At 42.2% G+C, this 25,081-nt stretch overlaps 1 non-coding gene and 1 pseudogene across 1 annotated transcript; one reads left to right on the forward strand and one right to left on the reverse strand.

Moving 5' to 3' along the window:
• Positions 1–6,125: 6,125 nt before the first annotated feature.
• On the forward strand, positions 6,126–6,232 carry LOC115898846. The gene has a single exon (XR_004058510.1). It is a non-coding gene; the product is annotated as a U6 spliceosomal RNA (small nuclear RNA).
• Positions 6,233–17,658: 11,426 nt separating this feature from the next.
• Positions 17,659–21,519, reverse strand: LOC115898651 (annotated as a pseudogene).
• Between the last annotated feature and the right edge of the window lie 3,562 nt (positions 21,520–25,081).

The following is a 25,081-nucleotide window of genomic DNA, read 5'->3' on the forward strand; positions in this document are numbered from 1 at the left end:
AGTGGCCGGATCTCAGCTCACTGCAAGCTCCGCCTCCCGGGTTTAGGCCATTCTCCTGCCTCAGCCTCCCGAGTAGCTGGGACTACAGGCGCCCGCCACCTCGCCCGGCTAGTTTTTGTATTTTTAGTAGAGACGGGGTTTCACCGTGTTAGCCAGGATGGTCTCGATCTCCTGACCTCGTGATCCGCCCGTCTCGGCCTCCCAAAGTGCTGGGATTACAGGCTTGAGCCACCGCGCCCGGCCAATCTCATTACTTCTTATTCGTCTGTTCAGGTTTTGGATTTCTTCCTGGTTCAATTCTGGTAGATTATATGTGTCTAGAAATGTACCCGTTTCTTCTAGATTTTCCAATTTATTGGCTCATAGTAGCCACTAATGATCCTTTGAGTTACTGCAGAATCAGTTGTAATGTCTCCATTTTCATCTATTTTATTTATTTGGGTCTTCTTTGTTTTTTTCCCTCATTGTTCTGGCAAAGGTTTGTCGATTTTGTTTATCTTTTTAAAAAACCAACTTTTTCTTTCATTGATCTTTTGTATTGTTTTTTTCATTTTTATTTTATTTCTGCTCTGGTCTATATTGTTTATTTTCTTCTAATAATTTTGGGTTTTGTTTGCTCTTAGTTTTCTAGTTCTTTAAGATGCATGGTTAGATTATTTATTTGGAGTTTTTCTTCTTTTTTGATGTAGGTGCTTATAGCTATAAAATTCCCTCTTACTACTGCTTTTGCTGTATCGCATAGGTTTTGGTATGTTGTGTTTCCATTATCATTTGTTTCAAGAAATTTTTCAATTTTCTTCTTAATTTCTTCATGGACCCACTTGTCATTCAGGAGCATACTGTTTAATTTCCATGTGTTTGTATAGTTTCTAAAATCCCTCTCATTATTGATTTCTAGTTTTATTCCATTGTGATCAGAGAAGATGCTTGATGTTATTTCAATGTTTAAAAATGTCTTAAGACTTGCTTTGTGACCTAACATATGGTTGTCCTTGAGAATGATCCATGTGCTAGGAGAAGAATGTGTATTTTGTAGCTGTTGGATGAAATGTTCTGTAAATATCTATTGGATCCACTTTTTCTATGATGCAGATTAAGTCTGAAATTTCTCTGTTGATTTTTCTGTCTGGAAAATCTGTCCAGTGCTGAAAGTGGGATATTGAAGACATGATTGTGCCACTGCACTCTAGCCTGGGCAACATTGCAAGATCCCATCTCTCTAAAAAAAAAAAAGAAGAAGAAGAAAATGTGGTATATATACACAGTGGGATACTATTCAGCCATAAAAAAAGAATGAAATCATGTCATTTGTAGCAACATAAATGGAACTAACTAGATGTCATTATATTAAATAAGCCAGGCACAGAAAAACAAATACTACATATTCTCACTCATATGTTGGAAATGAGAAAAGTTGACCTCCGCCAGGTGCAGTGGCTCACACCTGTAATCCCAACACTTTGGGAAGCCAAGGAGGGCGGAACACGAGGTCAGGAGATTGAGACCATGGTGAAACTCTGTCTCTACTAAAAGAAATACAAAAAGTTAGTCGGGCGTGGTGGCGGGCACCTGTCGCCCCAGCTACTCGGGAGTCTGAGGCAGAAGAATTGCGTGAACCCGGGAGGCGGAGTTTGCAGTGAGCCGAGATCACGCCACTGCACTCCAGCCTGGGTGACAGAGCAAGACTCTGTCTCAAAAAAAAAAAAAAAAAGAAAAGAAAGAAAGAAAGAAAGAAAGAAAGAAAAAAGTTGACCTCATGGAAATAGAGAAGAGAATTATAGATACTAGAGGCTGGAAAGGGTGTGTGGGTGGGAGGGGGGTGATGAATAAAAGGTTGGTTAATGGATCCAGTCACACAGTTAGAAGAAATACGTTCTAATGTTCCATAACAGAGTAGGGTCACTAGAGTTAGCAACAATATATTGTATATTTCAAAGTAGCTGGAAGAGAGTACTTGAAACGTTACCAACATACAGAAATGACATGCCAGGCGCAGTGGCTCGTGCCTGTAATCCCAGCACTTTGGGAGGCCAAGGCAGGTGGATCATGAAGTCAGGAAATCCAGACCAGCCTGGTCAGCATGGTGAAACCCGGTCTCTACTAAAAATACAAAAAATTGGCCGGGCATGGTGGCATGCGCCTGTAGTCCCAGCTACTCGGGAGGCTGAGGCAGGAGAATCGCTTAAATCCAGCAAGCAGAGGTTGCAGTGAGCCGAGATCGCGCCACTGCACTCCAGCCTGGGTGACAGAGTGAGACTCCATCTCAAAAAATAAAAATAAAAAAATTAAAAACTCGGCCGGGCGCGGTGGCTCAAGCCTGTAATCCCAGCACTTTGGGAGGCCGAGACGGGCGGATCACGAGGTCAGGAGATCAAGACCATCCTGGCTAACACGGTGAAACCCCGTCTCTACTAAAAATACAAAAAACTAGCCGGGCGACCTGGCGGGCGCCTGTAGTCCCAGCTACTCGGGAGGCTGAGGCAGGAGAATGGCGTGAACCCGGGAGGCAGAGCTTGCAGTGAGCTGAGATCCGGCCACTGCACTCCAGCCTGGGCGACAGAGCGAGACTCCGTCTCAAAAAAAAAAAAAAAAAAAAAAAAAAAAAAAAAAAAAAAAAATTAAAAACTCAACTTTCCTCTCATACACTGCCAGTGAGTATGTAAATGGTTTCAACCTTTCTGAAAAGCAGTTTGGTACCATACATGAAAACCCTTAAAATGTCATACTTTTTTTACTTAATAAGTCCACTTCAGAGTAATTCCACTAAAAGGGTTTATCTGAAGTGCACACAATATTTTATGGGTAAAGATGTGCTTTACCGGGTTATTTGTAATAGGAAATAAATGGAAAGGATCTAAATGTGCAACATTTGAGGAATATTGTGGTGAACTTTATGATTTGTACATACTATGAAGCCTTTAAAATGATATGGAAGAGGCCAGGCGGGGTGGCTCACACTTGTAATCCCAGCACTTTAGTAGGCTGAGGCAGGCGGATCATGAGGTCAGGAGTTCGAGACCAGCCTGACCAACATGGTGAAACCTCATCTCTACTAAAAAATACAAAAATTAGCTGGGCATGGTGGCGCATGCCTGTAATCCCAGCTACTCGGGAGGCTGAGGCACGAGAATCACTTGATCCCGAGAGGCGGAGGTTTTAGTGAGCCGAGATAGTGCCCCTGCACTCCAGCCTGGGTGACACTCTGTCTCAAAATAAATAAGTAAATAAAATAAAACAAAACAAAATAAAATGATATGAAAGAACAGAGTAGCACAACAATTGAGAGCATAGGTTTTGGGGATAGATCTGAACTCAAGTCAAACCTCCATCATTGGTCATATGATTTTGGGCAAATCACCTAAGAGTCTTCCTAAGCCCCTTTTCTCATCTATAAAATAGGACCAAGAGCAGTTTCTAACCCACTGGGTTTTTATTATTATTATTATTATTATTATTATTATTATTATTATTAAATGACATTATTCATGTGTTTAGCACAATGCCCAGCAGATAGCTTAGTAAACAGGAACTCACAAGACTGGGGGCACAGTGGCTCATGCCTATAATCCCAGCACTCTGGGAGGCTGAGGTAGGTGGATCACTTGAGGTCAGGAGTTCAAGACCAGCCTGGCCAACATGGTGAAATCCCGTCTCTACTAAAAAGACAAAAATTAGCCACCTGTGGTGGCGAGCGCCTGTAATCCCACCTACTGGGGAGGCTGAGGCAGGAGAATCGCTTGAATCTGGGAGGCGAAGGTTGCAGTGAGCCGAGATTGCACCATTGTACTCCAGCCTGGGCAGTGAAAGTGAAACTCTGTCTCAAAAAAAAAAAAAAAAAAAAAAAAAAAAAAACAGAACAAAAAGTAAATAGTAACTCCCAATAACCCCAGGATATAGGTTTTTACTACTGAGGACATGGAATCAGAGAGAGGATGAGTCACTTGTCTGCCACATGGCTAGTAAGTGGTGAGCTGGGACTCAAACCCAGAAAGTTTGATTTCAAAACCCATACTCCTGACAACAACACTAAAATGTTAGTTGTTATTTATGCTGTTATTGCAGCTATTGCTGCTGCTTAATAACATAGGAAAATGCTTATGGTAAAATGTTGAGCAAAAAAAAAAAGAAGAATACAAGTTTTTATGTGTGGGTTTATTCTGGTTTTGCTTTGAATTTTTGTATTGTGCATATACATACATCGATAAAACACTGGAAGAAAATATAACAATATATTAAAATGATTATCTCTTGGGTACAGTGTTTAGAACAATCCTGGCACATAGAAAATGTTAAGTATTATCACCAGGATCATTTGTTTTGATGTTCTAAAGATTCAATAAAATGGTCTAAATGTGAATTTAGTTGTATTTATCTCGCCCAGGACTCACAGTTCCTGAATTTGAGAATTCACATTTCTTTTTATTTTAATCTTTTTTTTTTTTTTTTTTTTAGATGGAGTCTCAGTCTGTCACCCAGCCTGGAGTGCAGTGGCACGATCTTAGCTCGCTGTAACCTCTGCCGCCTGGGTTCAAGCAATTCTCCTGCCTCAGCCTCCCGAGTAGCTGGGATTACATGTGCCTGCCACCACGCCTGGCTAATTTTTTTGTATTTTTAGTAGAGATGGGGTTTCACCATCTTGGTCAGGCTGGTCTTGAGCTGCTGACCTGGTGATCCACCTGCCTTGGCCTCCCAAAGTGCTGGGATTACAGGCTTGAGCCACGGCGTCTGGCCCGAGAATTCACATTTTTAAATAATCAGTTGTAGAATACCCTCAATCATTACTTCTTTGAATATTACTTTCAAAATTTGTCCTGCATGTCTCTTTACCTCTTTTCATATTTTTTATTTCTTTATCTCTCTGTGTTGCATTCTATATATCTATTTTTCCAGTTACTACTTTTCTCTTTAATTGTGCCCAATCTGTGGTTTAACATGTCTATTGAGTTTTTAAATTTAAAACATTTTTTCATGTCTAGAATTCTTTTTCAATACTACCTGGCCTTTTAAAAATAGTGTACTGGAGTGGAATAATAGACACTGTAGACCCAGAAAGGTGGGAGGTGCAAGAGGTGTAAGGGATAAAAAAATTACCTAATGGGTCAGGCACAACGGCTCACACCTGTAATCCCAGCACTTTGGGAGGCTGAGGCGGGTGGATCACCTGAGGTCAGCAGTTTGAGACCAGCCTGGCCAACATGATGAAACCCTGTCTCTACTAAAAATGCAAAAAATTAGCTGGGCTTGGTGGCACACGCCTGTAATCCCAGCTACTTGTGAGGCTGAGACAGAAGAATCGCTTGAACCCCAGAGGCAGAGATTGCAGTGAGCCAAGATTGCACCACTGTACTCCAGCCTGGGCACCAAGAGCGAAACTCTGTAGCAAAAAAAAAAAAAAAAAAAAAAAAAAAAAAAAAAAAATTACCTAATGGGTTCTATGTATATGATTTGAGTGATGGTTACACTTTAAAGCCCAAACTTCACCACTACACAATATATCCATGTAACAAAGCTGCATTTGTATCCTCAAATCTGTAAAAATAAAATAATGTCTTGTTCTTTTCTTACATTTTCAATTATATCTTTAATCATTTTAAGCATATTTTATAGTGTATATTAGATGAGTCTGCATGTTTCAGGGTCTATGTGTTGTATCTTCAGACATTTGATTATGGTGTGGTGTTTTTTCATGTGTTTTGTAATTTTTTATTTTAAATTGTGTTCAGTGCAGCTTTACTTGTGGGTATCTCGTGAGGGATATGTCTCTCTAGAGCTGTTTTATGTTGCTTCCGCTAGGTAGGAATAACAATAGTTATACTCTTAAGTGAGTATACACTTTATACTCATTGTTTGGTGTAGAGGGTTCCTGGACATTGTAGGAGTTATACATTTTGAATCCCAAACCCATGTGAAAGCAGGCCTCAGAGGGAGACCTGTTTTCTACCTTTTTAGAGCTCAGGTTGTCTTCCTATGCTAGCGAATGAATTTTTGTCTAGTTCAACCGTATTGAAGGTGTAGTCCTTTGAAACTCCCAACTTCCTACAGGTGTTTCAGTTCCAAACCCCTGCCTGACTTAGGCCGAAGGCTCTGTCTCCTGCCTCTACAAGGCCATCAGAACCAAAGCACGTGTGCTCGCTTCAGCAGCACATGTACTGGAATTGGAATGACGCAGAAAAGATTAGCATGGTCCCTGCACAAGGATAATGCACAAATCTGTGAAGTGTTCCATACAAAAGAAGAAGAAGAAGGTGGATCACGGCAGATGGGAGGCAGGACTAGATTGCAGCTCCAACTTGGACGAACAGAGCAACATGTGGACGCTTGCATCATGAAATTTTGCTCCAGAACGACTGCAGGAATAAATCAGGAAACTCAAGAAGACCCACAGACCCTCTGAAGAAAGCGGACTGCTCCTGCAGGACCCAGGAGACACACCAAACACTGTGAGTGCCCAAACTGTGGAAGTGGGAAAGGGAGATCTTCTGCCCCCGAACACACACCCCCACTGGGGAAACTGAAGGCCTAGGTTACAGGAGAAGATTCTGACCTTACCTGGAGCTGAGTCAATTTAGATATTGTGCGAAATACAGGAGTAGAGGAAAGAGCGGGAAAAGCCCTGTGAGCTCACTGGGTCCCCTAGCAAACCATTTCTGCCTGGTCTTACAGGGGTCCTTTGGTAGGGTGGCCAGAGGCACTTGGAAAAGGTCACAGGGGGAAAGAAATCTCCAGCCGAACTTTGTAACAATTTTAACTGAGGCCGGGCACAGTGGCTCAAGCCTGTAATCCTAGCACTTTGAGAGCGTGAGGAGGGTGGATCACCGGACGTCAGGAGTTCGAGACCAGCCTGGCCAAGATGGTGAAACCTCTTCTCTACTAAAAATACAAAAATTAGCCAGGCGTAGTGGTGCATGCCTGTAATCCCAGCTACTCGGAAGGTTGAGGCAGGAGAATCACTTGAACCCAGGAGGCAGAGGCTGTAGTGAGCTGAGATCGTGCCACTGCACTCCAGCCTGGGCGACAGAGCAAAACTCCATCTCAAAAACAAACAAACAAACAAAAAAGACAGTTCGAACTGATGGACTGATGGAGAAGTCTTCTGGCCAGAACTTGTTAGGGGGTGGGGCATGAATCTGGTGTGCAGACTCCACAGGCGGGGTAAGAAGGAAAGCCATACTTGCTTTCACAGCTGGGAGGTGGGTAGCCTGGGGCAAGATCTCAGCCCTGCTTACTCACTGCCTGGAAACAGACTCAGTGCTGTTGGGTGGGGGTACAGTGGGAGTGAGACCAGCCCTTTGGATTCTGTGGGAGCTGTGTGAGGCCTGTGACTGCTGGCTTTCCCCCACTTTCCTGACAACCTGCACAACACAGTAGAGACATCCATAATTCTTCTATGATTATAACTCCATTGACCTGGGAGCCTCACCCCCATACCCCACAGCAGCTGCAGCAAGACCTGCCCAAGGAGACTCTGAGCTCAGACACACCTAGCCCTGCCCCAATCCAATGGTCCTACCCTACCCACCCTGGTAACTGAAGACAAAGGGCACATACTCTTGGGAGTTCTAGGACCCCGCCCACCGCCTGTTCCTCCCCATACCACCACAGCTGATGCTGTCTGGAAAGTGCCACCTCCCAGCAGGAGGCCAACAAGCACAAAAATAGTACATTAAACCACCAAAGCTAAGAACCTTCACAGAGTCCATTTCACTCCTTTCCATCTTCACCAGATCAGGTGCTGGTATCCACAGCTGAGAGACCCATAGACGGTTCACATCACAGGACTCTGTGCAGACTACCCCGAGTACAAACCCAGAGCCTGGTAGACTTGCTGGGTGGCTAGATCCAGAAAAGCTGTAACAATCACTACAGCTTGGCTCTTAGGGAGCCACATCCACAGGAAAAGGGGGAGAGTATTACATCAAGGGAACATGCCATGGGACAAAAGAATCTGAACAACGGCCTTCAGCCCTGGACCTTCCCTCTGACAGAGCCTACCCAAATGAGAAGGAAACAGAAAACTGACTCTGGTAATATGAAAAAACAAGGTTCCTTGACACCCACAAAAGATCACACTAACTCACCAGCAGTGGATCCAAACCAAGAAGAAATCTTTGATTTACCTGAAAAAGAATTCTGGAGGTTAGTAATTAAGCTACTCAGGGAGGCACCAGAGAAAGGTGAAGCCCAATGTAAGGAAATAAAAAAAATTGGAGAGGCACGGTGGCTCACACCTGTAATCCCAGCACTTTGGGAGGCTGAGGTGGGCGGATCATGAGGTCAGGAGATCGAGACCATCCTGGCTAACACGGTGAAACCTCGTCTCTACTAAAAATACAAAAAAATTAGCCGAGTGTGGTGGCACACACCTGTAGTCTTAGCTACTTGGGAGGCTGAGGTAGGAGAATCACTTGAACCTGGGAGGCGGAGGTTGCAATGAGTCAAGATTGTGCCACTGCACTCCAGCCTGGGCAACAGAGTGAGACTCCATCTCAAAAAAAAAGAAAAAAAATAAAAGGAAAGAAAAGAAATGAAACAAGAAGAAAAGGCTGAGCATGGTGGCTCATGCCTATAATCCCAGCACTTTGGGAGTCCAAGGTGGGCAGATCACCTGAGGTCAGAAGTTCGAGACCAGCCTGATCAACATGGAGAAACCCTGTCTCTACTAAAATACAAAATTAGCCAGGTGTGGTGGTACATGCCTGTAGTCCTAGCTACTCAGGAGGCTGAGGCAGGAGAATTGCTTGAACCCGGGAGGCAGAGGTTGCAGTGAGCTGAGATAGTGCCATTGCACTCCAGCCTGGGCAACAAGAGTGAAACTCCATCTCAAAAAAAAAAGTGAAGAGAGGACTATTCAATGAAATTGATAGCATAAATAAAAAACAATCAAAGCTTCAGGAAACAATGGACACAATTATAGAAATGCAAAATGCTCAGGAAAGTCTCAGCCATAGAATTGAACAAGTAGAAGAAGGAAATTCAGAGCTCAAAGACAAGGTATTCAAATTAAACCAATCCAACAAAGACAAAGAAAAAAGAATAAGAAAACATGAACAAAGCCTCCAAGAAGTGTGGGATTATGTTAAATGACCAAACCCAAGAATAATTGGTATTCCTGGGGAAGAAGAGAAATCTAAAAGTTTGGAAAACGTATTTGGGGGAATATCGAGGAAAACTTTCCCAGCCTTGCTGGAAACTTAGACATCCAAATACAAGAAGCACAAAGAACATCTGAGAATTTCATTGTCAGAAGATCATCACCTAGGCACATTGTCATCAGCTTATCTAAAGTTAAGATGAAGGAAAGAATCTTAAGAGCTGTGAGACAAAAGTACCAGATAACCTATAAAGGAAAATCTATCAGATTAACAGCAGATTTATTAGCAGAAATCCTGCAAGCTAGAAGGGACTGAAGCCCTATCTTCAGCCTCCTCGAACAAAACAATTATCAGCTAAGAATCTTTTTTTTCTTCTTGAGACGCAGTTTCGCTCTTGTTGCCCAGGCTGGAGTGCAATGGCGAGATCTTGGCTCACTGCAACCTCTGCCTCCCGGGTTCAAGCGATTCTCCTGCTTCAGCCTCCCAAGTAGCTGGGATTACAGGCATGCGCCACCACACCTGACTAATTTTGTATTTTTAGTAGAGATGGGGTTTCTCCATGTTGGTCAGGCTGGTCTCGAACTCCTGACCTCAGGTGATCCGCCTGCCTAGGCCTCTCAAAGTGCTGGGATTACAGGCGTGAGCCACTGTGCCCAGCTAAGAACCTTGTATCAAGTGAAACTAAGCTTCATATGTGAAGGAAAGATAGGTTTTTTAAAAACAAACACATGTTGAGGGAATTTGCCACTACCAAGCCACCACTACAAGAACTGCTAAAAGGGGCGCTAAATCTTGAAACAAATCGTGAAAACACATCAAAACATAACCTTTTTAAAGCATAAATCTCACAGGACCAATAAAACAAAAATACAGGCCAGATGCGGTGACTCACACCTGTAATCCCAGCACTTTGGGAGGCTGAGGAGGGTAGATCACGAGGTCAGGAGTTCGAGACCATCCTGGCCAAGATGGTGAAGCCCCATCTCTACTAAAAATACAAAAATTAGCTGGGCATGGTGGCACTTGCCTGTAATCCTAGCTACTTGGGAGGCTGAGGCAGGAGAATCACTTGAATCTGGGAGGTGGAGGTTGCAGTGAGCCAAGATGGTGCCATCGCACCCCAGCCTGGGCAACAAGAGCAAAACTCTGTCTTAAAAAAAAAAAAAAAAAAAAAAATTAAAAACAAAAAGAAAAAAAACAAGATACACAGGCAACAAATTGCATGATGAATGGAATGGTACCTCACATCTCTGTACTAACATTGAATGTAAATGGACTTAATGCTCCACTTAAAAGATACAGAATTGCAGAATGGATAAGATTCACCAACCAACTTGAACCTGGGAGACGGAGGTTGCAGTGAGCCGAGATCGCACCACTGCACTCCAGCCTGGGCAACAGAGCGAAACTCCGTCCCATAAAAAAAAAAAAAAAAAAAAAAAAAAAAAAAAAAAAAAAAAAAAAAAAAAAAAGAATTCACCAACCATCTGCCTTCAAGAGACATAAGGACTCACATAAACTTAAGGTAAAGGGGTGGAAAAAGACATTTCATGCAAATGGACACCAAAAGCGAGCAGGAGCAGCTATTCTTTTTGTTTTTGTTTTTGTTTTTTGAGATGGAGTCTACTCTGTCGCCCAGACTGGAGTGCAGTAGTGCAATCTGAGCTCACTGCAACCTCCACCTCCTGGATTCAAGCTATTCTCCTGCCTCAGCCTCCTGAGTAGCTGTGCAGGCACTCGCCACCATGCCCAACTAATTTTTGTATTTTTAGTAGAGACAGGGTTTCACCATATTGGCCAAGCTGGTCTCGAACTCCTGACCTTGTGATCCACCCGCCTCAGCCTCCCAAAGTGCTGGGATTTACAGACATGAGCCACCATGCTCAGCCAGGAGTAGCTATTCTTATATCAGACAAAACAAACTTTAAAGCAACAGCAACTAAAAAAGACAAAGAGGGACATTATGTAACAGCAAAAGGCCTTGTCCAACAGGCAAATATCACAATCCTAAACATATATGCACCTAACACTGGAACTCCCAAATTTATAAAACAATTACTAATAGACCTAAGAAATAAGATAGACCTCAACACAATAATAGTGGGGGACTTCAATATTCCACTGACAGCACTAGACAGGTCATCAAGACAGAAACAACGGATTTAAACTATACCCTGGAACAAATGGACTTAACAGATACTTACAGAACATTCCATCCAACAACCTCAGAATATACACTCTGTTCAACAGTGCATGGAACTTTCTCCAAGACAGACCATATGATAGGCCACAAAGCAAGCCTCAATACATTTAAGGAAAATGAAATTATCTCAAGCACTCTCTCAGACCACAGTGGAATAAAACTGGAAATCAACTCCAAAAGGAACCTTCAAAACTATGCAAATACATCGAAGTTAAATAACCTGTTCCTGAATGATCATTGGGTCAAAAATGAAATCAAGATGGAAATTAAAAAATTCTTCGAACTGAATGACAGTAGTGACACAGCCTATCAAAACCTCTGGGATTCAGCAAAGGCGGTGCTAAAAGGAAAGTTCATAGCCCTAAAAGCCTACATCACAAAGTGTGAAAGAGCACAGACAGACAATCTAAGGTCACACCTCAAGGAACTAGAGAAACAAGAACAAACCAAACCGAAACCCAACAGAAGAAAGGAAATAACCAAGATCAGAGCAGAACTAAATGAAATTGAAACAAGCAAACAAAAAAAAAATACAAAAGATAACTGAAACAAAAAGCTGGTTCTTTGAAAAGATAAATAAAATTGATAGATCATTAGCAAGATTAATCAAGAAAAGAAGAGAGAAAATCCAAACAAGCTCAATAAGAAACGAAAGGGGAGATATTACAACTGGCACCACAGAAATACAAAAGATCATTCAAGGCTACTATGAACGCCTTACATGCTTAAACTAGAAAATCGCCGGGCGCGGTGGCTCAAGCCTGTAATCCCAGCACTTTGGGAGGCCGAGACGGGCGGATCACGAGGTCAGGAGATCGAGACCATCCTGGCTAACACGGTGAAACCCCGTCTCTACTAAAAACTACAAAAAAACTAGCCGGGCGACGTGGCGGCGCCTGTAGTCCCAGGTACCCGGGAGGCTGAGACAGGAGAATGGCGTGAACCCGGGAGGCGGAGCTTGCAGTGAGCTGAGATCCGGCCACAGCACTCCAGCCTGGGTGACAGAGCGAGACTCCATCTCAAAAAAAAAAAAAAAAAAAAAAAAAAAGAAAATCTAGAAGAGATGGATAAATTTCCGGGAAGTACAACCCTCCTAGCTTAAATCAGGAAGCGTTAGATACTTTGAACAAACCAATAACCAGCTGCGAGATTGATATGGTAATTTAAAAATTACCAAGAAAAGGGCTGGGCGCGGTGGCTCACGCTTGTAATCCCAGCACTTTGGGAGGCCGAGGCGGGTGGATCATGAGGTCAGGAGTTCAAGACCAGCCTGACCAATATGGTGAAACCCCGTCTCTACTAAAAATACAAAAAAATTAGCCGGGAGTGGTGTCACCCACCTGTAATCCCAGCTACTTGGGAGTCTGAGGCAGGAGAATCACTTGAACCCAGGAGGCAGAGGTTGCAGTGAGCTGAGATCGCACCACTGCACTCCAGCCTAGGTGACAGAGCAAGACTCTGTCTCAAAAACAAAACAAAACAAAACAAAACCCCAACAAAAAACAGAAGTCCAGGACCAAACGGATTCACAGCAGAATTCTACCAGACATTCAAAGAATTGTACTGGCACTATTCCACAAGATAGAGAAAGAGGGAACCCTCCCTAAATCATTCTATGAAGCCAGTATCATTCTAATACCAAAACCAGGAAAGGACATAACCAAAAAACAAAACTACAGACCAATATCCCTAATGAACATAGATGCTAAAATCCTTAACAAAATTCTAGTAACCAAATCCAATAACATATCCAAAAGATAATCCAGGGGCCGGGCGTGGTAGCTCACTCCTCTAATCCCAGCACTTTGGGAGTCTGAGGCCGGCTGATCACCTGAGGTCAGGAGTCCGAGACCAGCCTGACCGATATGGAGAAACCTCGTCTCTACTAAAAATACAAAACTAGCTGGGCGTTGTGGCGCATGCCTGTAATCCCAGCTACTTGGGAGGCTGAGGCAGAAGAATTGCTTGAACCCAGGTGGCAGAGGTTGCGGTGAGCCGAGATTGTGCCATTGCACTCCAGCACAGGCAACAAGAGCGAAACTCTGTCTCAAAAAGAAGAAGAAGAAAAAAAGATAATCCACCATGATCAAGTTGGTTTCATACCAGGGATGCAGGAATGGTTTAACATACACAAGTTAATACATGTGATACACCACATAAACAGAATTAAAAATAAAAATTGCACGATCATCTCAATAGATGCAGAAAAAGCATTTGACAAAATTCAGCATCCCTTTATGATTAAAACTCTCAGCAAAATTGGCATACAAGGGACATACCTCAATGTAATAAAAGCCATCTATGACAAACCCACAGCCAACATAATACTGAATGGGGAAAAGTTGAAAGCACTCCCTCTGAGAACTGGAACAAGACAAGGATGCCCACTCTCACCACTTCTTTTCAGCGTAGTGCTGGAAGTCCTAGCCAGAGCAATCAGACAAGAGAAAGAAATCAAGGACATCCAAATCGGTAAAGAGGAAGTCAAACTGTCGCTGTTTGTGGATTATATGATTGTTTACCTAGAAAATCCTAAAGACTCCTCCAGAAAGCTCCTGAAACTGATAACAGAATACAGCAAAGTTTTCAGATACAAAATTAATGTACACACATCAGTAGCTCTTCTATACACCAACAGTGACCAAGCTGAGAATCCAATCAAGAACTCAACCCCTTTTACAATAGCTGCGAAAAAGATAAAATACTTAGGAAAAGACCTAACCAAGGAGGTGAAAAACCTCTACAAGGAAAACTATAAAACACTGCTGAAGGAAAGCATAGATGACACAAGCAAATAGAAACACATCCCATACTCATGAATGGGTAGAATCAATATTGTGAAAATGACCATCCTTCCAAAAGCAATCTACAAATTCAATGCAATTCCCATCAAAATACCACCATCATTCATCACAGAATTAGAAAAAACAATTCTAAAGTTCATATGGAGCCAAAAAAGAGCCCACATAGCCAAAGCAAGACTAAGCAAAAAGAACAAATCTGGAGGCATCACATTACCTGATTCCAAGCTATACTATAAGGCCATAGTCAGACAAACAGCATGGTACTGGTATAAAAATAGGCACATAGATCAATGGCACAGAATAAAGAACCTGGAAATAAACCCAAATACTTACAGCCAACTGATCTTCAACAAAGCAAACAGAAACATAAAGTGGAGAAAGGACACCCTTTTCAACAAATGGTGCTGGGATAATTGGCTAGCCACATGTAAGAGAATGAAACTGAATCTTCATCTCTCACCTTATACAAAAATCAACTCAAGATGGATTAAGGACTTAAATCTAAGACCTGAAACTATTAAAATTCTAGAAGATAACATTAGAAAAACCCTTATAGACATTGGCTTAGGCAAGAACTTCATGACCAAGAACCCAAAAACAAATGCAATAAAAACAAAGATAAACAGCTGGGTCTTAAACTAAAGAGCTTTTGCACGAGAAAAGGAACAGTCAGCAGCGTAAAGAGAACCCACAGAGTGGGAGAAAAGCTTCACAATCTATACATCTGACAGAGGACTAATATCCAGAATCTACAATGAATTTAAACAAATCAGCAAGATAAAAACAATCCCATCAAAAAGTGGGCTAAGGACATGAAAAGACAATTCTCAAAAGAAGATATACAAATGTGTATGAAAAAGTGCTCAATATCACCAATGATTGGGGAAATGCAACTCAAAACCGCAATGCAATACCACCTTACTCCTGCAAGAATGGCCATAATCAAAAAATCAAAAAACAGTAGATGTTGGTGTGGATGCAGTGAACAGGGAACACTTTTATGTGCTGGTGGGAATGTAAACGAGTACAGCCACTATGGAAAACAGTGTGGGGGCCGGGCGCGGTGGCTCACGCCTGTAATTCCAGTACTTTGGGAGGCCGAGATGGGCAGATCACGAGGTCAGGAGTTCGAGACCAGTCTGGCCAACATAGTGAAATCCCGTCTCTACTAAAAAATACACAAAAAATTAGCTGGGCATGGTGGTGTGCACCTGTAATCCCAGCTACTCGGGAGGCTGAGGCAGGAGAATCACGTGAACCCAGGAGGCGGAGGTTGCAGTGAGCTGAGATCGCACCACTGCGATCTGCTTGGGCGACAGAATGAGACTCTGTCTCAAAAAAAAAAAAAAAAGAAAGAAAGAAAAAGAAAAAGAAAAAGAAAAAGAAAAAAAAGGTGTGGAGATTCCTTGAAGATCTGAAAGTAGAACTACCATTTGATCCAGCAGTCCCACTACTGGGTATCTACCCAGAGGAAAAGAAGTCATTATACGAAGAAGATACTTGCACACCCGTTTATAGCAGCACAATTTGCAATTGCAAAAACGTGAAACCAACCCAAATGCCCATCAATCAACCAGTGGATAAATTAACCATGGTATATATATACAATGGAATACTACCCAGCCATAAAAAGGAGTGAATTAATGGCATTCACAGCGACCTGGATGGGATTGGAGACTATTATTCTAAGTGAAGTAACTCAGGAATGGGAAACCAGACATTGTATGTTCTCACTTATAAGTGGGAGCTAAGCTATGAGGATGCAAAGGCATCAGAATGACACAATGGACTTTGGAGACTCAGGGTGAAAGGGTGGGAAGGGGGTGAGGTATAAAAGACTACAAATTGGGTTCAGTGTATACTACCCGGGTGATGGGTGCACCAAAATCTCACAAATCACCACTAAATAACTTACTCATATAACTAAACACCACCTGTTCCCCGATAACCTATGGGAAAAAAAAAAAAAAAAAAAAAAAAAAAAAAACCTGACCATCTTACTTAATGAGATAACTAAATTACCTGCACCCCACCCCCACCCCTAGTGGAGCAACTGACATTTTAACTCCTACCCAATGTTCTGGTTTTGGGTTTTTCCACTTTGTTTTGACCCCTGGGGATTTCCTTTACTTGCAAGTTCAGTTGTACGTTTAAAAGGATTTTATATCGTATTTGGTATTTCTAAGTGTTTTGTAGTGTGGGAGGACTTTCATTCAGGTTATTTTGGCTACCATATTACTGGAAATGGACATCAAAGATTATTTTAAAAGGAAAATAATTTTAGGATAGCAAGCAGCATTGGCTTAGATGCCAATATTAGATTGAATTCTTAAATAATTTTTATTTAGAAGGGCATCCTCCTTTCTTTCATAGAAGAAGGTAAATAGATTTTTTTTTTCTGCCCTATTTTATCTTTAAATATTTTGGCTTGCCTAAAAAAGTAAACAAAACAGTCGACCTACCAGTCACTGTATATCATATGAATACATACATTCATATTTATGTAGAATAAATTGGGGGAAGTTCTAGTAATCTGGTGCAACTTAAATGCAAGGTAGACATTGAAGAATCTCTAGAGATGAGAATCACAAGGTAGACATGGACTACATAATTATGCCATGCTAAGGCGTTTAGATTTTATTTTGAAGGTAATGGGGAACCTTTCTATCTATATATGAATCTTGGCATATTTGGCAGAATACCAGTTTTCTTGCCAGTTTCTTAAAAGAAGATTTTCTTGAAATGGACTGTAGTGGGGGCGAGGAGAAGGATACATCTTACGCATGTGCATATGTATTCTGGATGGGTATGAGAATCTTGATCAGATTAATGGCTCATGGTTCTCAAGTTTTTGTTTGTTTGTTTGTTTGTTCATGAGACAGAGTCTCACTCTGTAGCCCAGGCTGGAGTGCGGTGGCACGATCTCGGCTCACTGCAAGCTCTGCCTCCCGGGTTCACTCCAATCTCCTGCCTCAGCCTCCCTAGTAGCTGGGACTACAGGCGCCCGCTACCACGACCGGCTAATTTTCTTGTATTTTTAGTAGAGACAGGGTTTCACCGTGTGTTAGCCAAGATGGTCTCGATCTCCTGACCTCGTGATCCGCCCGCCTCGGCCTCCCAAAGTGCTGGGATTACAGGCATGAGCCACCGCGCCCGGTGGTTCTCAACTTTTTATGGTGAACTCTGCCCCACAAATAAAAGGCGCTTGGCATGCTTTTTAGAAAAGAGAGAGTAACTTACTTCCTTTCACACATGTCAGGAAGAAGATGTAATGTAATATGGATAAAGAGCAGATTGTTTATGGTGAGTCTTGAGGGGTCGTCCTCTTTTGTTTCCTCTTACTCCTCATATTCAGAACCTAGTCTGCCTGTCTTGGAATTACATTTCTACCTTAGAAATCGACTAAGTCTCTATTCCAGATTTTTCCTTTTTGACTTCAGCACTCACTCATGTGATTGTAATCTTCTGCAATTAGGTGCTTAAAATATTTGAGAGGTTCCCCATCACCTTCAAAATAAAATCTAAACTCCTTAGCGTGGCATAACTACGTAGTCCATGTCTACCTTGTGGTCCTCATTTCTAGAGATTCTTCGATGTCCACCTTGCATTTAAATTGCACCAGATTACTAGAACTTACCCCAAATTCTATATATTAGACCTAAGCTTGTGATTTTTATTTTTATTTTTTATTTTTTGAGACGGAGTATCGCTGTTGTCACCCAGGCTAGACTACAACAGGGCGATCTCCGCTTTGCAACTTCCGCCTCTCAGGTTCAAGCAATTCTCCTGCCTTAGACTCGTGCCTAGCTAGGATTACAAGCATGCGCCACCACCCCCGGCTAATTATTTGTATTTTTAGTAAAGTCGGGGGTTTCACCACATTGGCCAGGCTGGTCTCGAACTCCTGACCTCAAGTGATCCTCCCACCTCAGCCTCCCAAAGTGCTGGGATTACAGGCATGAGCCACTGTGCCCAGCCAAGCTTCGGACTTTTTTTTTTAGGGGGTGTTTATTTATTTATTTAGAGACAGAGTTTCTCTTTTGTCATCCAGGTTGGAGTGCAATGGCATGATCTCAGCTCACTGCAATCTCCCCATCCCGGGCACAAGCAGTTCTCCTGCTTCAGCCTCTCGAGTAGCTGGGATTACAGGCATGGGCCACAATGCCCAGCTAATTTTGTATGTTTAGTAGAGATGGGGTTTCACCATGTTGGTCAGGCTGGTCTCGAACTTCTGACCTCGAATTATCTTCCAGCCTCGGCCTCCCAAAGTGGTGGGATTATAGCCGTGAGCCACCGTGCCCGGCCTGGAAGGGATGTTTAGAGATAGAGTGACAAGTTCCAGAATGCACTGAACCCATTAACTTCTACAATGGAATTCCCTTTCAGTCTCAAAACACTTCCAGAGGTTGGAAATTTCTTTATTGATTTTTTTCTGAAATGAAATCAATTAACATCCATTATAAAAACTTTAAAACCACAGTAGTGTAAAAACAGGATCTTTAGGAACTCCTTTGCACCCCCCTCATTTAGTTCTACCCCACGGAACTAACAATTGTTAATATGTTCTTGTTTATCCTTTCAGAACTCCATTTATTGGTGAGAATGGTGTCATACAAAACTTCTTAGCTAGACTCAGGAGGCTGAGGCAGGAGAACCGCTTGAACCTGGGAGGCAGAGGCTGCAGCGAGCTGAGACCACGCCACTGCACTCCAGCCTGGGAGACAGAGCAAGACTCGGTCTCAGAAAAAAAAAGGAAAAAGAAAAAAAGTCTCAGCCAGGCACAATGGCTCATGCTTGTAATCACAGCACTTCTGGAGGCCAAAGTGGGAAGAAGATCCCCCGAGGGCAAGAGTTTGAGACCAGCCTTGGCAACCCAGAGAGACCTCCCCCTCCATCTCTTATGTTTTTTCTTATGCTTTCTCTTGGACATTTCTTTATTACATTTCTTCCTCTTTTTACAAAACCATTGACTTATCTGTTTATGTGTCATGCCAAATTCAAATGAGAGTGATAAACACTCTTGTAACGTGGGGCACCTGTTTAACTTCAACTTTGCCCAGAGTGTCCATGAGGGATTTGCTGACTAATCTTTTCTTGGGATATTGTTGCTCATTTTCCCTTTCCTTTTTTATTTTCCTGTTCATCTTCCAGCTCCTTTTCATTTTCCTCTTCTTTTTCTCGCTCTCTTTCTCCACCTGCTTCTCCTCCTCCTTCTCTCCATTTCTGCTTTCCCTTTTGTTCATCTTCACTGTAATTTCCATTTGATTGTTCTGGATTTTGATCACAAGGCATAGCTGGTTGTTTCTGTATAACAAGATCCCAACTTTTCAATTTTGTGAAGTTACCACCACCCTCCAGCCCTTGCTGATTTAGATCTATGATTGTTTTGCTTTGGGTCTTCTCTCTTAGAGGCTCTGTTTGATTTTTAGAAATAAAAAAATTCTCAGCGCCAGATAATTTTACCTCAGAAAAGTCACAATTGTAGGAACTGTCTTGGCCAGTCTGAAAGGATCCAAGCTTCTGATTTTAATGAAAATATTTCCTGGCTGAGCTCGGTGGCTCATGCCTGTAATCCCAGCACTTTGGGAGGCCGAGGTGGGCAGATCATAAGGTCAGGAGTTTGAGACCAGCCTGGCCAATATGGTGAAACCCCATCTCTACTGAAAATACAAAAATTAGCTGGGTGTGGTGGCACGCACCTGTAGTCCCAGCTACTTGGGAGGCTGAGGCAGGAGAATCGCATGAACCCAGAAGGCAGAGGTTGCAGTGAGCTGAGATCACACCACTGCGCTCCAGCCTGGGCGACAGAGTGAGACACCGTCTCAAGAAAAAAAAAATTTGAATGAGCTTGCTTCCACTAAAGCCAAGAAAGTAGAATTTAATAAATTCTAGCTTTGGTGTAAATAACATGTTTTAAACTTAATTGCTGTGAGTTGTAATTTATCTTTTTCAGTATTTTTTCAACTCCTTTAATGTTCCAGGAAAAATTTAATTATTCAAGAATACATAAAAACCTGTATATGGAAGCTGTATTTTGCCTTTTGCCTCAGGCTCCAATATGGTTCAGTGTGGCACTGTTACTGGTCCTGTCTTTATTAAAAATATTGATATTTTGTTCATCATGGACGTTTGCATTAATTTGATTTTTTATATATTTCATTAAAACATCATTCCTCAGGCCGGGTGTGGTGGCTCAGGCCTGTAATCCCAGCACTTTGGGAGGCTGATGTGGGCAGACCACGAGGTCAGGAGATCGAGACCATCCTGGCCAACACGGTGAAACCCCGTCTCTACTTAAAAATTCAAAAAAATTAGCCGGGCATGGTGGCAGGCACCTATAGTCCCAGCTACACGGGAGGCTGAGGCAGGAGAATGGCATGAACCCGGGAGGCGGAGCTTGCAGTGAGCTGAAAACATGCCACTGCACCCCAACCTGGGTGACAGCACGACTCATCACAAAAGCAAACAAACAAAAAATCATTCCTCTTGATAACTGAATTTTTTGGTACCCCCTTAAATTTTGCACATGAAGCAAGTGTCTCACTCACCCTACCCTATTCTCAGGCCTGCTCGAGGTCCTTAGATGTAAATAATCTATTTGATATGCCAGTGTTGTGTGGGAAGTGCAATTCTTTTTTTAAAAAAGAGCTTCCTTTCGGCCAGAACTGCCACCTTCCAGTAATTTGCCAAAACGACAAACACAAAGGGTAAGAGAGGCACCCGATAGATGTTCTCTAGGCCTTTTAGAAAACAGCTGAGGTGGGAGGATCACTTGAGGTGGAGTTCAAGACCAGCCTGGCCAACATGGCAAAACTGCATCTCTACTAAAAATGCAAAAATTAGCTGGACGTGGTGGCAGACGCCTGTAATCCCATCTACTCGGGAGGCTGAGGCAGGAGAATCGCTTGAACCCAGGAGGTAGAGGTTGCAGTGAGCAAGATCACGCCACTGCACTCCAGCCTGGGCAACAGAGCAAGACTCCGTCTTAAAAAAAAAAAAAAAGAAAATATGGAGTTGTTTCTTTGGACATGTACACGCGAATCTATAAGAAAGGCGATATTATTAGCCGGGCGTGGTGGCATGTGCTTGTAGTCCCAGCTACTCAGGAGGCTGAGGCAGGAGAATCACTTGAACCTGGGAGGTAGAAGTTGCAGTGAGCCACGATCTCACCACTGCACTCCAGCCTCGGCAACAGGGCGAGACTCCATCTCATAAAATATATATATATATTTTTTATATGTATACAGAAAAATATATGTTCATTATGGACTATATATATTTCTATATATATTCTATATACATATAGAAAAAATATATATACACATATAGAGACATCGAGGGAATGCATACTATTCAAAAAGGAATGTCCCATAAGTGTTACCATGGCAAAACTGTAAGTGTCTACAATGTTAACCAGCATGCTGTCGGCATTGTTGTAAACAAAGAAGCTAAGGGCAAGATTCTTGCCAAGAGAATTAATGTGCGGATTGAGTACATTAAGCGCTCTAAGAGCCAAGATAGCTTCCTGAAATGCATGAGGGAAAATGATCAGAAAAAGAAGGAAGCCAAAAAGAGAGGTACCTGGGTTCAACTCAAGTGCCAGGCTGCTCTACCCAGAGAAGCATACTTTGTGAGAACCAATGGAAAGGAGTCTGGGCTGCTGGAACCTATTCCCTATGAATTCAAGCATAATAGGTGCAAAAACATAAAAGACCTCTGCACTGTAAAAATGTTTCTCTTCATTAAGTAGAAGTGTGCTGTCCCCTCCCCCAAATATTTAAAACAAAATTTAAAAGTGTCCTAATTCATTGTGTAATGTCTTTACCATTCAAATTTAATGTATTTCTTGTTGAAAAATGTGAGGTGGCTTATTATGTAACAAATTACTCAGTTGGCTAGAAACCGCCAGATATTATTTATGAAATATTTGTACTTGTTGGAAGATAGTCAGGCTGGGCATGGTAGCCCATGCCTGTAATCCTGGGAGACGGAGGTTGCAGTGAGCTGAGATCATGCCATTGCACTCCAGCCTGGGCGACAAGAGCAAAACTCCGTCTCAAAAAAAAAAAAAAAAAAAAAAAAGAGTCCATTCAAATCATCATGGAAGAAATAATTTACAAAATTTAAAAAAAGAAAAAAGAATCTATTTGAGACTAGGGGATATCTGAAAGTATTGTAGTTGAATATATAGGTTTTATATTCCTAAAAGTGGTTTCTATCACACGTCCCCACTTTTTAGTACAGAGTTTATAGTGCTGAAATGGAGAGAAATTGTATTTTTTTAAATAATATGTATTTTTTCTGAATACATAATTCATTCACATGATTCAAAACCCAAAAGGTATAAAGAAAAAATATATGGCAAAAAGTCTCCCACCCCTACTCCCCAACCACCCAGTTCTTTTCCCTAGAGGCAATCAATATTAACAATATCCTTTAAGAGTTAATTAATGCTTATTCAAGCAAATATGTATTTTAATCCCCCCCTTTTTACACAAATGGTAGTCTTTAATCTTGCTTTTTAAATTTAACAATATGTATTGGAGCTCATTCCATATCGGTTTATAAAGAAGTTTGTGATGGTTAATACCAAGTGTCAACTTGATTGGACTGAAAGATACAAAGTATTGATCCTGTGTGTGTCTGTGTAGGTGTTGCCAAAGCGGATTAACATTTGAGCAGTGGGCTGCTATTCCTTGAAAATGGCAAGTGAGTCATGGCAGTAGTTGGGAAAAGTACATACTACATGGGAATGACTGCACTCCAGCCTTGGAAACAGAGCAAGACCTCATCTTTAAAAAAAAAAAAAAAAGGTATTGCAATGGGGAAAAATTGGTTTTTAAGAAAAGGACCATCGATTGTTTTCCATTATTCCAGGTAAAGATTATTTTACATGGAGTTCATTGATTTGTTAACTTTAGAATTCAAATTCCTTATGGAGTTTATTGTAAATAAAGGGCAAGTTTTTGCTTGATTTCCTTCTGTTATCCCTAATGATCGTACACAGACTCGCTTTCAGAGTGTGCTTGGTAAAACCTGGAGGCTTGAAGACGAGCCTTAGGCATTACTGGCCGTGCAGGTGGGTGACAACACAACAGTAGGCAGGCTTCCAGATACCCACCAACAGAGCAGCTTGGCTTTTTTGCTTTACATATCAGGCTTCTAAGTAAGATTTCATTTCATGAAAAGGGTCTGCTAATCCAATTCTTTTGTTTTACAAAAACGGTTTTGAATTTTCTACCTTGAATATTTGAAATGAGGACTTTGAATGTCATCAGGGTTAACAGTATCACCTATCAAGGTTCTGAAAATGCATTTTGAGATTGACAAAACAAACAAAAGCCCAAATTGTTGCTTTGGGGCTTATTAACCTCAGACAGGGGATTTGTTACACCTTTTCTTTTCTATTGTCTTTGTGCCCAGTAGTGTCAAAACACATAATTGGTGCTCAAGTATACTGTATGAATCTGACAGACCTTTCTCATGATATACATTCGCTGAGCAAGCAATACTGTAAAGCAAAGACATTTAAGTTTGTGTGCATATGTAATGAGAATACTAAATGAGGCCAGGCGCGGTGGCTCACGCCTGTAATCCCAGCACTTTGGGAGGTCGAGGCAGGTGGATCACGAGGTCAGGAAATCAAGACCATCCTGGCCAACATGGTGAAACCCCATCTCTACTAAAAATACAAAAATTAAGCCGGGCACAGTGGCTCACGCCTGTAATCCCAGCACTTTGGGAGGCTGAGGCGGGTGGATCACCTGAGGGCAGAAGGTCAAGACCAGCCTGGTCAACATGGTGAAACCCTGTCTTTACTAAAAATACACAAATTAGCTGGGCGTGGTGGTGGGCGCCTGTAATCCCAGCTACTTGGGAGGCTGAGGCAGGAGAACTGCTTGAACCTGGGAGGTGGAGGTTGCAGTGAGCCGAGATCACGCCACTGCACTCCAGCCTGGGCGACAGAGCGAGACTCCGTCTCAAAAAACAAAAAAAAAAAAACAAAAAAAACCACAAAAATTAGCTGGGTGTGATGGCGTGTGCCTATAATCCCAGCTACTCAGGAGGTTGAGGCCAGGAGGCAGAGATTGCAGTGAGCCGAGATGAGATCATGCCACTGGCTTGGAGCAGAGCGAGACTCCATCTCAAAAAAAAAAAAAACTAAGAAGGAATAATATAGTAATAAATAACATAATACATATAATAATAAGGAAAAGACTAAAGAACCATTCCTATGACTTGAGGTTTTAAGAACACTTTTTTTTTATTTTTGAGGCAATGTTTCACTGTCACCCAGGCTGGAGTGCAGTAGCGTGATCATGGGTCACTGTAGCCTCGACCTCCACAGGCTCAGGTGATCCTCTCACCTCAGCCTCCCATGTATCTGGGACTATAGGTATGTGCCACCATGCCCAGCTAGTTTTTACATTTTTTGTAGAGATGGGGTTTTGACATGTTGCCTAGGCTCGTCTCAAACTCCTGGGCTCAAGCCATCCTCTCACCTCAGCCTCCCAAAGTGCTGGGATTATAGATGTGAGCCACCGTGCCCAGCCTCACATTAAAATTTTGTAGGAAAAATGTCAACAGGGACATATAGACAAAAGGTATATGCATTTTAAAGTCTCATTTTCCTGGATTTCAAAATGCCATTATTCTTACTACTACTGCTACTGTTACAACTTCTTCACCATGTGATGTTGCCCAAAGAGCAGCCAGACCCTCCTAAAATTAAGTTATATTACATCACTCACCGGTTAAAAATCCCTCAAATGGCTCCCCATCTTGCTTAGTAAAAGCTCAAAGTCCTTGCCATGGTCTACAAAACCCCACATAATCAGTGCACACACACTCCTTGCCGTGATCCATTGCATGCATTTTTCTCCAACCTTATTTCTTTTTTTTTTTTTGAGATGGAGTCTCACTCTCTCACCCAGGCTGTAGTGCAGTGGGCCATCTCGGCTCACTGCAATCTCTGCCTCCTG

This window comes from Rhinopithecus roxellana, chromosome 7 (genome assembly GCF_007565055.1).
Source record: "Rhinopithecus roxellana isolate Shanxi Qingling chromosome 7, ASM756505v1, whole genome shotgun sequence".
Taxonomy (NCBI): Eukaryota; Metazoa; Chordata; class Mammalia; order Primates; family Cercopithecidae; genus Rhinopithecus; species Rhinopithecus roxellana.